Raw genomic sequence first — 11909 nt, forward strand, 5'->3', positions numbered from 1 at the left:
TTATTCCTAGGTATTTTATTCTTTTTGTTGCAGTGGTAAATGGGAGTGTTTTCTTGATTTCACTTTCAGATTTTTCATCATTAGTATATAGGAATGCCAGAGATTTCTGTGCATTAATTTTGTATCCTGCTACTTTACCAAATTCATTGATTAGTTCTAGTAGTTTTCTGGTAGCATTTTTAGGATTCTCTGTGTATAGTATCATGTCATCTGCAAACAGTGACAGCTTTACCTCTTCTTTTCTGATTTGGATTCCTTTTATTTCTTTTTCTTCTCTGATTGCTGTGGCTAAAACTTCCAAAATTATGTTGCATAATAGTGGTGAGAATGTAGTCCTTCTCCTTTTATCTCTACCAACTCTTCATCCCTCATTCACCAACAAGCTTCTTTCTCACCCTGCCTTGAGAAACCTTTTCCCACCCTGCCTTGGGGAAATATGTAACCTTATGATGAATGGTATACCGAGGGGCAAGATAAGAACAACTTCAATTCTTTCTAGGAAAACATCATTCTTTTTTCAGCTTCGTAAATTCTCTCAACTTCCAAGAAGCAGAAAAGAGAAAGAGACTTGAGATTCTATGCCAACTTAGGGAATGACCCTGCTCTAAAGTGGCAAGTCCAAGTTTTGATCAATTCTGGATCATTTCCATTCTTGGTAAAACAAATGAAACTGTTTGGCATAGCTGCACAGGGACTACTCTATGGAAAACATAGTGGGTACAGTTTGACCTAGAATCCCAGGCTCAAACAAGTGAGTCCTACTTTTGGATTCAAAAATCTCTGTTCACAAGAATAAGAAGGAATCGGGGGGGGGGGGGGGCGGGGGCAGGGGTAAGTAACAATATAACATTAGGTGACTCCCCTCTTTGCTTCTCACTATGCCTGGGTTAGACCCAGATCCACATAAGATATTCAAAATATGTTATGAGTCCCCAGCTTTTATAACATTGATTCCACAGCATTTATTGCTTCATCATGTACCATAAGGATAAGAATATGAGTGAAATCACCTGCTTGCTTCTTCCTCAGTCAAAAAGGTATGCATTGCTGTAAGGCCCATCTTGCTCTCCCATTCAACTACTTGCTTTAATAATGTAGGAGTGTTAAATAGACATCTTTAAAATGTCAGTTGGGATGAAGATAGTTTGTTTCAGTTTTGCTATAGAGTTATCATCAGTTCTAACTCATCCAACAGCTAGAAACTAGAATGCTGCTGGTGCTCAAAGTCTGTAGAAAAGACAGATCTCACAGGTTGTTAATTGCAATTTTACATAATCTGGTTGAATACTTAGAAGATTATAGTAGGAAAAAGTAATTGGCCCTGTAATCAAAGTGAAATTGCCAGTATTTGATTTGAAAGGACCAAAGGTTCAAAGGTGGCTGCTGATCCCATGCTGGGAGGTGAGATGCTCAATATATGAAGCACCTGCTTCTCCTCATCTCACCACCACTCAAGTACCCAGGATTGTTGTGTTGGCCTCTTTGGCCATGAGAAAATCATCAGCCCAATGTCTATCAGTTTCTCTTTGTCTGGAAAGGAAGCTACCCACAGAACCTTTCGCATAGTATATCTCAAAGATAAAAGGATGAAATTTTCCCCAGGAGGCCTATCTTCATGCCAGGCCAGGAAGACTCACATTAAAATTGTGTTTCCAAATCAGCACTTCACCTCAGTATCTAAATGCCCTTTGATTATTCCTGACTTCTATTCTTCAAATCCGGTGCAGCCTCATGTGCCCTCAGGTGATGGATTATGTTACCTCTGCTACAGCCGGAACCTGTCTGAACATTAAGCCAAACCTGGCCTAGTGGGTTATTGTTCATGGAAAGCAACCGTACATCTCTGAAGACAAAAATTATAAGCCATTTTCTAAAAGCTGAATAAAGGGAGGAAGAACATTAACCTATCCTAGATCATTGTGAGATTAATCTCCCTATTGGTCTTGGGAAATGCTTCATCTCTGTGTAGAAGTCAATCTTTACTTGTCACACACTATGCAATCACCATGGGAAAGAAGTAAAAGTGATACCACATTCCTCTAGTTTGCAAAGTAGCTCCCCTAGAATTCTCTTTCATATGCTACTCCCAGGTCTCTGTGGTCAGCTAATAATTTTTTAAACCTACTCTTTAATGGAAAACATATAGCCCTCTGCAATACTTTATGTATAAATTTGTATTTGCAAATATAGTCTTCCATTGGTTTACTCCAGGCACAGTCCTCATCAGAAAAGTTCAACTAGAGTTCAATGCATTCAAAGGTTTACCATAACTCATCTAGGGCTCAAGATTAGTCAGTTTTTAATGATACAAATGAACTTATTTACAAAACAGAAACAGACTCACAGACGTAGAAAACAAACTATGGTTACCAAAGGGGAAAGGTGAGGGGAGTGATAAATTAGGAGTTTAGGATTAACATATACACACTACTATATATAAAATAGATAAACAACAAGGATCTACTGTATGGCACAGGGAGCTCTACTCAGTATTCTGTAATAACATAAATGGGAAAAGAATTTGAAAAAGAATAGATATATGTACACGTATAACTGAATCACTTTGCTCTACACAACATTGTAAATCAATACAACATTGTAAATCAACTATATTCCAATATAAAATAAAATTTTTTTAAAAAATAAAAAATTTTTAGGGCTTCCCTGGTGGCACAGTGGTTGAGAGTCCACCTGCCAATGCAGGGGACATGGGTTCGAGCCCTGGTCTGGGAAGATCCCACATGCCACGGAACAACTAGGCCCGTGAGCCACAACTACTGAGCCTGCACATCTGGAGCCTGTGCTCCACAACAAGAGAGGCCACGATAGTGAGAGGCCCGTGTACCGCGATGAAGAGTGGCCTCCACTTGCCACAACTAGAGAAAGCCCTCGCACAGAAACGAAGACCCAACACAGCCAAAAATAAATAAATTTTAAAAAATAAAAAATTTTAAAATTTTTTGAAAAGATTAGTCAGTTTTTGCCAGTGGGGATATCTACTTCTAAACCCTTCTCTTAAACTCTACTTTGGAAGAAGCCCTCTCTGTCACGAAATCCTTCCCCTTCTTATGTACCTATTGGCACACCCCTTGGAATTTAAAAGAAATATTGAGTGAGTGAGGGTTTAGCTTTGCTGAGAATGAAGTTCCTAGATCCAGAAGGGGCACTGAGTATGCAAATCAAAATTACCAAGATTCTTGTGTTTGCTACTGTGGTAACCTCAAGGTAGCCCAAGAAGTAGCAGGGAGCTGGGGCCTCTGAGGTACTAGCTTCTTAGTTCCCAAGGATGTCTATTAACTAAATACTAGAAGAAAAGAAGATGGGGTGGAAGTCTTCCAGGCCTGGCATGAAGATGGGGTGAAATTTGGATAGTCAAAGAGGAGGTAGAAAGTTCCAGGCAGGTGAACAGCATAAGGAATCACTAAGAAGAGAAATAAATTTAATGTGTTTGAAGGTAGAAGCAATCAGACTGCCCAATAAGTAAATAAGATTTTACACTAGCGAGTCTATTCATTTAACAAATACTTATAAATATATACAAAGATGTATGTAAATATTGAGCATGTATCTTATGCCAGTTATGGTTCTAGGAACTGGGGAGACAGCAGTGAACAAAACAAACAAAAAAATCCCTGCCCTCATGGAGATTACATTCTAGTTGGGGGAGACAAATAATAATCAAGTAAAATATACGATGTGTCAGATGGAATAACTGCTATGGGGAAAAATAAGTCAAGGAAGGGGATCAGTCAGTCAGGAAAGGCTTTGGTGCTGGTTTAAGGAATGGGAAAAATAACCTCTACTTGGTCCCCTGGTCCTGTATCTCCTCGACAGGAGAGCTAGAGTTAAGATTTGAGGACAGGATTTGAGTTAGACAAAGGAGAGAACTCCTTTGTCTAACTCAAATCCAGCCTGCTATAGCATAATCCTACTTCCATTTTCTGCCTTCCCATGTCATTTGGCATCAGCACAACAGTATTTATCTGAAAGTTGCAAGCCTAGGAGACTCCTCAGTGGGTATTCGCCTTGGGAATCTAGGCAGCCTACTTCAGGGTCCCTGCAATTACTCTCTAGAGGTGAGGATCTTGGGGGATTTGGGTGTATGGGCTGGTTGATTAGTTGGTAAGTCAAGTTTCATTTAATTTTGTTTTTATGTTTTTTCCATAGAAAGAAAACTTTCTTAACAGGTCAGATAGAGCAATAAATACTGTACATCTGTATTCTGGGGCATGGGCAGCTCAGATACAGGAAACATCTTGTCCATGAATGAGACTTATGATGCCAACAGATATTTATTGCAGGCAGCATTGTGTGAGGTTAATTGGTCTACTTATCATGGTTCTGACCTAAGCCAAATGCCACTGAGCCTAGACAAGGTGAGATAGCCAAGCAGGTCTGGGGACTGAGGTAAGTTGATGTGTAGAAAGATTGGAAATGACTTGAAGGAAAGTAAGCCGAGAGAGTTTCCATGACCTTGTAACAACTTTTTAAAAGCTTCTGGCACAGGCATCTTCGTGGTTAATAGAGCCAACTCATAGCATGTACTTTTCCCTGTGTATAAGAGTTTTTTTTTAAAGTTTGTGTCTTCAGTTTTCTTCCATACGTTCCTTGTACTCACACTTCCTTGCTAAGATGGCTTGTTTTTTGTTGTTTTTTGCCCATCCTCCATCACTTCAAACTATGACGTTCCCTCCACTTTTGAAATTCCCCCCATTTCTGAAACTCCCTCAGCCCTGTTCAGCCATCCACCTATGAGACTGGTCAGACTTCCCACAAGCCTTTGGTTGATTTCTAAATGCTGTTCCTGGCTCACAGCTTCCTGTGATGAAACTGAAACCAGTTGGTTACCGATGACAAAGAGCTGACTCTTTACCAATAAATACAGCCAAAAAGTAGCTGAGACACTCACCTCTGGGTCAGGCTTGATCTCTGCAAAAGCAATTGTGAGGGCTCAAAGGAAATGAGGTCCCATCATAAGCATGACGATCGCCACATCAACATAAAGACAAATGGGGCACCTCTATTGGAATACCACCCCTTGAAAAAGGATGCGTTTTGGCACCTGTGCCACCACAGAAAGACCAACTAGCTGAGTCAAAAGCAGACTCCTGAGTCACTAGCCAGACAACACTCCAAGTCCCTGGAAACCATAATATCATGCACAACCAATCAAACACTTCATATTTCTGGTTGGTTTGTTTGCTTTAACTTAAGGCTTTTTTGAGTAGCCTTATCTCACAGTCTGTGTAGATATATTATCTCCCCTGTTTATAGTTTACCTCTGCCTACCTGCCTCAGCATATAAACTATACTCAAGTAGTGCTTTGGAACATTAAGTATTCTCCCTTCTACGCAAACAAACAGTCTTGGACACAAGGAACTTCATCACAAACTCAAGTGTTCAATAACTGGCCAGTGTATAAAGTACTCAACAACACAAAAGTAATCAAAAGTATTTTTAAATGTAGTTAAGGATTACAAAAAATAAACTGAGCACACACTTTGACATTTCAGATCCAGAATGAATACGTGGCTGGCTCCGCCCACTTCTGCCTCCTCATGAAGAGCAAGATCTAGACAAAAGTCATGAGTGCATGAGTGTTCAGTGGTTACTGTGGCTTTGCAAGAAAAGCCAACTGCTATATAACCACAGGGCTCATCTGTTTGTTCTTTAAAAAGTACTGTAAATAACAGTTTCCATAGTAGTAGTAGTTTTAATTAGCAAAATTTAACAGATCAATACTAATCTGTTTACAAATTAATTTATAAGATTAACAAAATTTCATTAACAAGATCCAAATTGAATAGACCATGTAAATATCTGATCAGTCTTCCAGCAATTTTTTTATAGTACACAACTCATCATGAAATGAGAATTTCTGTGTGTGTCCTAAAAGCATATTGATGGAAAACAGGAAGACCTACAGCCACACAGCCAGGCCCAGCATAAAGCACCATGACCCAGTCTGAACCGTGGATGCTCAGGAGCGTGACCTCAGGAGGGTACACTGACATTCTCCTCTTGCTCATCCCCCTAATTGTACCTTCCTCTTACTCACATCTAGTGAATGACTTCTTATTTTACCAAGATAGCTTAAGGCCTTCCTAAGGTTCCTCATCTACCATTTAATTTCTACCGCTTGGTCCTACATTCACCCTCACACTTAAATCATAACTAGTCGCAGACATAGAGAATGGACTTGAGGACATGGGGAGGGGGAAGGGTAAGCTGTGACAAAGCGAGAGAGTGGCATGGACATATATACACTACCAAATGTAAGGTAGATAGCTAGTGGGAAGCAGCCGCATAGCACAGGGAGATCAGCTCGGTGCTTTGTGACCCTCTAGAGGGGTGGGATAGGGAGGGTGGGAGGGAGGGAGACGCAAGAGGGAGGGGATATGGGGATATACATATGCATATAGCTGATTCACTTTGTTATACAGTAGAAACTAATACAACATTGTAAGGCAATTATTCTCCAATAAAGATGTTAAAAAAAAATCATAACTAGTCTTCCTGCCTCCAGATCTCCCCACCTCTGCCAATCCAGTTTTTATTTCAACCTGGTCTACCTACCTAAATCCCAGTTTCCACTATGACACCCCTCTGCTCAAAAGCCTTCCAAGAATCCATATGTCTCTCAGCATGGCCCTCTAAAATTTGACTGCAGCTATTCCCAACATAAATGTTCTCAATCCAGATCATTCTTTTGTATATTCTATACTCTACAAAGATTGTCCTCTCTTCTGTCTTACTCCAAAACTTCTAGAAAACAGAAACTGGGGCAATGATTATAGGATATTTCTTTATTTAGGGAGGTACAATCCTGGGACAAGAGTGAAAAAACGGAAAGGGAGACAGGGAAAGATGACAAGCAAGAAGAGATAAGCATCTCCATAATAACCACAACACCAATAAACAGCGACCAGCCAGTAACAATCACCAACCAGGTACCAACAATGGCTTCTACTTCACTATGAGCTTGAAAAATCTCAGTCACTTGGCAGGTCACATACTCAGCTACCCAGAATGTCTCTAGACAGGTTGGTAAGAGAAAATGTCTTAGATGAGTCTGTTAAAGGAAGAAAGGGAAGGAATACATATCAGCCCAAATTCTCTCCAGCTCCTATTTTTCTTTTGCCAAAGTCAACTCTCTTCTTGGTTGTATCTTCTGGACCCATTAAGAGCTGCTTAGGAAGATAGAGCCCATGCTAAATAGTGTGATATTCCATACAAGTCTCAAAGTGATAGGAGGAGCCAGAGGCATGGAGCTGGTCAGTCTTGGGTGGTGGAATCTCATAGACCACAGACTCTTTCAGGCTCAGCAGCTGAGGCAGAGCAGATGAATGGAAAAGGTCAAAGTCCTTGAAACAGATGAGACTAAGAGAATCTGCGAGGCATGTAAATTCAACATGTTGTCTACCCATGTAGTCAAAGCCAGGCTTTCCATAAAGTTTACCCACTGAATTCCTTGTTTGGGTGCTTGCTTACATACTGCTAGATTTGTGAATGTTATTTAAAGGTGGTATGTGTGTGTGTTTATTCTCCTTCATTAAATTTTAATCTCATTAATGGCAGATACTATGCGTGTATTTGGATCATGTACATGGATCCCCATCTCAAGTGGCACAGTAATGGTGCATAAATGGTATCCCATCGGCAGTTGTTTAATAAGTAAAAGAGCAAAACCACCTAGAGAATAGCAGATTTGGGGATCACTTTAGCCCAGGAGAACACAAGAACAGTATCTTTCCTTTTGGCTTCACAGAAATCATCTGAGCTTTGAAAGAAACCTTAATGGACACTTAAATCATTCCCTCATTGCACCCTATGCTCCCAAGTCATTTCCTGCACAGTGAAATGATGTAGGTTCAAAAACAACTTAGAAGCAACTGGCTTTATTTTTAAAAAAAAGGAAAAGAAAATGAACTATTTTCCTCTCCAACAGTAAATTAGTTCAAAGTAGATCTTGCATTCATCATTCAAATATTTTTCTTTTTTTTTTGTGAACAAATACCAATCCAAATTCAAGACCATGCAACATGATTAAATTGTTAAGACTGTGGACTCTGGAGCCATAGTCCCTGGTTCAAATCTCAACTCTGCCACTTACTAGCTATATGACCTTAGGAGAGTTACTCAACTTCTATTCCCCACAGTTTCCTTATAGATAAAATGAGAATAATAATAGCACATACCCCAAAGGGTTTTATGAACATTAAGTGTGTAAGCATCTGTAATATCTGGAAAACTACCTGAAACATGGCAAGCCACACATAAGAGTTTGCTTAACAAATAAGATTATGGGGCTTGGAGAGGAAAGATAGGAACAAGTATAATTATATACTGCTCTGGTTGGTTGAATGTGGCTGTAAAATCTTTAAGGTCAGAGACCACATCAATGCTAGTAAATAGCACATCAATGATGATGTATAAATGTGGAGTATTTTAGTAAATAAATGAGGGGGAAAGTTATGAGGAGGAGTGAGAAAGCCCAGCTTGCAGCTAAAAGGTGACTAACTAGATAACATCTAGTCCACACTCCAAGAAAAGCATTTATTTAGTTGACTGAAAAATCTGTGGGTCCCACCCAACATGCTGTTTTTTTATTTCCTCATTCTTCTGTCACCTCAGCAGGTGTGGCTTATCCTTCTGGACTCCTGTCCTATTTGCAATGTTACCTCTGTTCTTCTTTCTCTCTGTCCCTCAGACACCTAATTGGGTCCTTACCATCTGTTCGACTTCCTAGCTTCAAGACTGCTCTAGAGAGAGGATACAACAGCCCAGGGCAAATGCCAGACCAAACACATCCCAGCTTTCATAGCAACTAACTCTTTGTTACTCCTACTCAAAGACTCCCAAGGTTTCTCTTCCTAAGGAGGGGATATACCTTGGGGTTACACCCTTGCCTCACTACTACTCTCTAGCATTCCTCCTCCTATATGCCTCTCCACCAGCCTCCTTACAGAGTTAACACTTTACAGAGCCAAACATAACATTATAAATGTAATCTGAGGATGTTCAAGGTGCCAGTTTTATTAAAGGAGATCATTTGCTCAATTCAGTTTGAGTTGACAATATTTGCAGCCATTGGACCACACCGGTCCCAGGAAAAGGTCATGGGCCCAAGTTTCACACAGTGGCATTTTACTTCAAGCCCCCTCCAAGTTTTTCCTGGGACTTAAACCCTATCAAGTTCTACATCTTCCCCATAGTAATGAATATCAACATTCTATTGTGTGGTGATTTGTACAGTGAATTCCCTCCCTCAGTGTGGCATTTGGCACATCAAAGGAGGCCAATAAGGGGGTGCCTTCTAGAGAGGGGCTTTGAACTAGGTCTCTGAGGTGTGCACTGGTCATGAATTTGTGGAAGAAAATAAGGAATCACTTTCGCAAAAGAAGTACACATCCTGTTAAAGGAGCATTGTGTGGGAGATGAATTTTTAATCTCTTGTTCACTTTACCCTATGTTCACAGGATTTCCTTCTGAAGAGCTTGTGATAACTTGGCCACGACCCACAGGTCAGGCTCTTTGACAGTTGGGTCTTTTGAATATGAAGAATAATAAAATTTTAGGGACCTTAAGATAGCATAGTCTAATTCCCTTACTTCTAGTAAGGAAACTTGGTCCAAAGAGGTGAAACGGCATAGTCGAAAGACTCATTAAAAACGTGTTAAAATCAGAACTAGGATTTGAATCCAGACCTAATTATACTGGGCTCTAGGGCCAGGACACATCGTAATAAAAGTAACCTGAAAATTGTAACATTGTATAAACTATCAACACAATGACTCAGTACTAGATAGCAGGAAAGTTTATTATTTTATTAAAAATTATTTCTTCTTTAACTATAGTGTGTTCAACTCTTTTGGCAATCAGACAAGCCTAGGAGTAAAGTTAAAGAAATGTGTAAGATGTAAATAAAGAGAAATGAAGGGCATTTAAAAAGAAATTGAAAAGATGAGAGAAGTCTCCACATAACTGAACAGGAGTACATGTACTGCCTACATATACATTTTCTCCAGTGACATTAAACGGGAGAATCAAATAAATTATGGTATAGGCACTTTGCAACTATTAGTTCATGAAATCCTCACAACATCCCTGTGAGGCCCAGAGAGTGAAGTAACCTGGCCTTGGTTGGCTCTTACAAAGAGTAATAAAGTGAGAACACCAGGGTCACATCCAGACAATCTCACTCCAGGACTTTGCTCTTACTGACTACCCTTTTCAAGCAGTAATTATATGAAAATATGTTCAACATCACTAGTATCAGAGAAGTAAAAATTCAAGCCCTATTTTCATTTTCAACATTTCAATCAAAGTGGCAAAAATTAAATGAATTGATGATACCTAATTTGGGTGAGAATGTGTGGAAGTTGATACCCTGTTATGCTTTTGGGGGTGCATGATTTGCTTCAGCCTATTCATGAAGAAATTGGCACTATTTGTTAAAACATAACATGTGCATATCCTTTGAAGCAAGGTTTCCACTTGTAGGTGTTTCCTAGAAAGATGTTCACAAACTGGCACACGAAATGTTCAAGGCAGCATTGTTTGTAATACTCAAAATTTTGAAATAAATTAAATGTCCATCAGTAAGGGATTACTTAAACTATGGACAGCCATTCTGTGGAAGACCTAGGAGGCGTGATAAGGAATGTGGCAAATTTCTATGTACTGTCATGGGAAGGCAAGTTTCATCTCCTGTATTGCTAGAGAGAGGTAAACTGATACAACCCCCCTGAAGGGCAATTTGGTAATATCTTATCAAAATTACAAATGCACACATTTGACCCAGAAATGCCACTTCCAGGAATTTATTCTATAAAAGTTATTTGGAATGTGTGATACATGCTATACATAAAGTTATGCAATGCAATGATTTTTAAATGGGGAAATATTGAAAACAAACTAAATCAGTAGGTAGCAAGTTAAATAAATTATGAAAAATACACATAATGCAATACCATGCAGTACTACCTATAAAATGATTATGGAACTGTACTACATACTACACTGCTGCAGTCGTTAAAAGAAAAAGAAGGCTTTTCATTTGCTAATCTGGAATGACTCCAAGAAATATTAATTTTTTAAGTAAGGTGCTATATATATATATATATATATATATATGTATAGTATGCTATCATTTATTTTTAAAAACAGGGGATAAAGACTTATATGAACAAAGAATCCCTCTGGGTAGCTACACAAGAAACTGGTAATACTGGTGGCCTCCAGGGAAAACTATATGACTAAGACTCAGAGGGAGGTGAGAGACTTCACTTTTTTAAAACGTTTTGAATTTATATATACATACATATATATATATTCTTTACTCAAAAAATATAAATTTTACAAATAAAATGAAGAAAGCTACAGAACACATGAAATGTGAGCTCTATTAATATTTTTAAGTGATGTTTCATTATTTTTTATGTATACATCTATGTACATAAGTGAGTAGAAAAGGGCCCAATAATATCTACACAGAGGAAGAGAAAAGGAGGAAGAGGACTTTAATCTTTTCATCCTTCATGGTTTGATATCATATAAATTTTTATGAAGAAAATACACAGATATACATATACACACACACATATATATATATATTTATGTATTCCTGTACAAGTAAAAAAAACAATCTTTCAAAGGAATACATGGGAATAAGAAATCCTTATTTCTCATTCCCCCTTCTAATTAATCTTATGCAAATCATGTAACCTCTCATGACCTCAATTCCCTCGTCTATAAAGTGAGAGGATTGGACTTGGTGATACGTAAGGTCATTCTTGCTTGATAATCCAAGAGTTGGATCTACTAATCCACAACCCAATTAAATGTAAATGAATTATTAGCCAATCACTGAGATATTAAGCAAGCATATGGCAGGCTACTACTTTAA

General features: G+C 38.8%; 1 protein-coding gene across 1 annotated transcript in view; it reads right to left on the reverse strand.

The window, feature by feature from the left end:
* ZPLD1 (zona pellucida like domain containing 1) overlaps window positions 1-9758 on the reverse strand; it is a 481064-nt gene extending 471306 nt beyond the window's left edge. Inside the window, exon 1 of the mRNA XM_004272088.3 lies at window positions 4910-9758. The gene's annotated coding sequence lies outside the window, so the exon portion shown is untranslated. The remainder of the gene's footprint in view (window positions 1-4909) is intronic.
* Between the last annotated feature and the right edge of the window lie 2151 nt (window positions 9759-11909).

Source organism: Orcinus orca, chromosome 5 (genome assembly GCF_937001465.1).
Source record: "Orcinus orca chromosome 5, mOrcOrc1.1, whole genome shotgun sequence".
In the NCBI taxonomy this organism is placed as follows: Eukaryota; Metazoa; Chordata; class Mammalia; order Artiodactyla; family Delphinidae; genus Orcinus; species Orcinus orca.